This window comes from Triticum aestivum, chromosome 1B (assembly GCF_018294505.1).
Source record: "Triticum aestivum cultivar Chinese Spring chromosome 1B, IWGSC CS RefSeq v2.1, whole genome shotgun sequence".
In the NCBI taxonomy this organism is placed as follows: Eukaryota; Viridiplantae; Streptophyta; class Magnoliopsida; order Poales; family Poaceae; genus Triticum; species Triticum aestivum.
Genome location: NC_057795.1, coordinates 664,439,809 through 664,444,065, shown reverse-complemented (window position 1 = coordinate 664,444,065; position 4,257 = coordinate 664,439,809).

The window sequence follows — 4,257 nt, the reverse complement described above, 5'->3', positions numbered from 1 at the left end:
CCGTCCGGGCGTCGGTTCTGTCCGGGGTTCGATGGATCCGGCCACCCACGGCCTCTCCTCAGCTCCCGCTCCTCTCCGGAGGACCGGAGCACCACCCGCCGTCGTCGAGCATGCCGGCGCCGCCGGTCGTCCTCGACCCCGCGCCGGGATGCCCTCGTCCCTTCCCAGCCGGAGCCCCGATCCAAACAGCCCGCGGCACCGCCTCGTCCCGCGGGATCCCCTCGTCCAGTTTTCGGAGGTCTAAATTCTGCTGTCCCCAGATTCCAGTATTTTCATGCCATGTTCGTCATGCCGTATCTCTGCATCCGTAGCTCCGTTTCTTGCGTGTAATATGTCAAATTGTTCATCTCAACGAGTACATCATTTCATTACATTGCATCATATTCATTTGAGGTCATCTAGATGCCTGAATCATCATTGCAAGAGTGCTTCATAATGTTTTCTGAAGTCTGTTATCACAACGAGCTCTTTTGTCATCTTTGCCATGATTGATGTGTGCATCCTATGAGGTTGATGTCTACATGTGTTTTGAACTATGCCATGTCTTCTTTACAGAGGTGCTTACCATGTATTTTTGTGATCAATGTGGTGACTAGCACAAGCATGCAAACTAGGCATCGTGATGTTGCTGTTTTTAGTCCCTGTTCTGCTGTTATTTTGATGCCATGTAAACTTGATGCTACAGAGAGATCCATGCATATTTTGAGATACTTCAGTAAGGGTGTTTTGAACATGTGGTTATTGTATATCCATTCATGCCCCTGTTTGCAATTATGGAGTAGTCTAGCATGTCATTTTCATGCTCTACTTTTGCTTCAAAATGTTTCCTGGCAGATTGTTTACATGTTATTCAATTTGGCCAAGGTTGTTGTAGTTGATCCTTGCATGCTATGGACTTGTTCTTGACTTGGTTGGTTACATAAACATGTCTTCTTGATGATGCTATGCTTATCTTGTCATGCAATAACTTGTGGTGAGTGAATCGAGCTTGTTAAGTAGGGTACTTGATGTTGCTGTTTTGATAGGCTGAATCTGTTATTCCGTGATGCTATGTAAACCTGCTTCTACAAATCATTCTATGCATAATCTGGAGATGATCACTAAATATGTTTTGATCTACATGTCATGCTATATCCATTCATGCCCCTGGTTGCAATTATAGCTTGCTTTAGCTTGTTCATATCTTGCTCCAAAGTTGCTTCATAATGTTGCTGTCAGCCTGTTAACATTAAGTTCAGTTGTTGCCATGTGTTTTCCTAGTGTTCCATGCACCCTATGAACTTGCTCTTGCCATGCTTAGCTTCACAAACATGCCTTATTACTGTTGGTTGCCTTGCCATGCCATGTTTTGCTCTGTAGTGAGTTGCACAAGCTCATCTATATGCCTTCATAATTATGTTCCTGCCATGTATGAATCTGTATTATAACTTGCTATGTTTACATGTGTGCCATCATATTTTCTGATCCTTTTTGGCTTATGGTCAGTAAAGGACTTTTGACCTATGAAATTAGTAGATTCATGCCATGCCTTTTTTTGCCATTATAAGTTCCTGTAACATGTTGTTTGATAGCTCTAAACATTGCAACCTGATGTTATTTTCTGCAAAGTCTGAATTGTTATTATTTGCAATCTTGCCATGTGTGTTTGAGCATGTTCTAGTGATTTCTGGAGATAGCTCAGTGTTTATGTTTTGTTGTGCTTTACCTGTACATCATGCCCATGCCTTTTGTTATTATGTTGAGGTGCTGTAGCATGTCGTTTTGGTGCTTGCAATATGCCTAGTTGCTGTTTTGGACAGCTTGTCCTTTAAACTTGTATAGTGTGTCTGTTGAACCGTTGCTCCATTTTGAGTGTGCTCTATATGAAACTTGCTTGATTTTGCATGTAGCTTCATATTATCATGTTGAATCCTTGTTTCGGTGTGTTTGCTTGATGTTTGGGTGCATTTTGCATCAATGCCATGTTTAACTTGTTTTGCTCATATCTTCTAGGCCGTAGCTCCGAACTAAATGAACTTTATATGTAACTTGACTAGAATCTCGTGTATATCATCTTTGTGCATCTTAACTTGCTATTTAACAACTTGAACATAAGGTTTATTCAGATCTGGACCAATTTCGAAATATGCATATGAGGACTTACCGGTATTGTTATATGTTGCTTCCGGCCTCATTTAAACTTGCCTTGATGTGTTGTTCTTGTTTGCAACATCTCTTGCCATGAGTAGCTTCATGTAGCCTTGTCATGCATCATGCTTGTTGTGCATCATGCCTTGTTCATGTGTGGTGTGTTTACTATGTAGTGTGCTTCTTCTCGATAGTTCCCGTTTCGTTGCGATCGTGAGGATTCGTTCGTCTATGCTTGGTTCCTCTTCGTGGCTTCATATTCTTCATGGACCCGTTCTTCTTCCTTGCGGGATATCAGGCAAGATGACCGCTACCCTGGATCTCACTACTATCATTGCTATGCTAGCTGTTTCGTTCTATCGCTATGCTGCGCTACCTATCACATGTTCTTCAAGCCTCCCATATTGCCATGAACCTCTAACCTTTGACACCTTTCCTATGCAAACCGTTGTTTGGCTATGTTACCGCTTTGCTCAGCCCCTCTTATAGCGTTGCTAGTTGTAGGTGAAGTTGAAGATTACTCCATGGCGGACAGGATTTTGGTTGGGATATCACAATATCTCTTATATTATTAATGCATCTATATACTTGGTAAAGGGTGGAAGACTCGGCCTTATGCCTGGTGTTTTGTTCCACTCTTGCCGCCCTAGTTTCCGTCATACCGGTATTATGTTCCCGGATTTTGCGTTCCTTACACGGTCGGGTGATTTATGGGACCCCCTTGACAGTTCGCTTTGAATAAAACTCCTCCAGCAAGGCCCAACATTGGTTTTACCATTTGCCTCACCTAGCCCTTTTTCCCTTGGGAGTCGTGCATCCCGAGGGTCATCTTTATTTTATCCCCCTGGGCCAGTGCTTGTCTAAGTGTTGGTCCAAACCGAGCGATGTCCGGCGCCCCTGGGCAATCAGGGTCTATGCCAACCCGACGTCTGGCTCATCCGGTGTGCCCTGAGAACGAGATATGTGCAGCTCCTATCGGGATTTGTCAGCACAGCAGGAGGCTTTGCTGGTCTTGTTTTACCATTATCGAAATGTCTTGTAAACCGGGATTCCGAGTCTGATCGGGTCTTCCTGGGAGAAGGTATATCCTTCGTTGATCGCGAGAGCTTATCATGGGCTAAGTTGGGACACCCCTGCAGGGTATAATCTTTCGAAAGCCGTGCCTGCGGTTATAGGCAGATGTGAATTTGTTAATGTCCGGTTGTAGATAACTTGACACCAGATCCGAATTAAAACGCATCAACCGCGTGTGTAGCCGTGATGGTCTCTTTTCGGCGGAGTCCGGGAAGTGAACACGGTTTCTGGGTTATGTTTGACATAAGTAGGAGTTCAGGATCACTTCTTGATCATTGCTAGCTTCACGACCGTTCCGCTTGCTCTCTTCTCGCTCTTATTTGTGTATGTTAGCCACCATATATGCTTAGCCGCTACTGCAACCTCACCACTTTACCCCCTTCCTTTCCCTTTAAGCTTTGCTAGTCTTGATACCCATGGTAATGGGATTGCTGAGTCCTTGTGGCTCATAGATTACTACAACAACAGTTGCAGGTACATGTTGTGCGATGATCTTGACGCGAGAGCGTTGTTTGCTTGTCTTGGAGTTCTTCTTCTGCTTCTTCTTCGATCAGGGGATAGGTTCCAAGTCGGCAACCTGGGCTAGCAGGGTGGATGTCGTTTGAGTTTCTGTTTGTGTTTCATCCGTAGTCGGATGATGCTCTTATGTATTGTGATGTTGTATTCATGTGGCATTGTATGCCTCTTGTATGTATCCCCATCTATTATGTAATGTTGATGTAATGATATCCACCTTGCAAAAGCGTTTCAATATGTGGGTCTATCCTTGGTGGGATCTTCGAGTTCCTTTTGGATAGGGTCGCATATTGGGCGTGACAAGTTGGTATCAGAGCCTCGACCGACCCTAGGAGCCCCCTTGTTTGATCATGTAGTTTGGCCGTTGTTGAGTCTAGAAGAAAACTATTTTGGAGTCTAGTTATATCGGAGAGTAGGAATTATTTTTACTCCTCAGCCCCTTCGTCGCTCTGGTAAGGAATATTGACGTAGGTGTTTTGAATTACTCCTCTTCCCCTTCAAAAATTTTCTTTAGGATCACGCAGTTGGTTTTTCCGATCG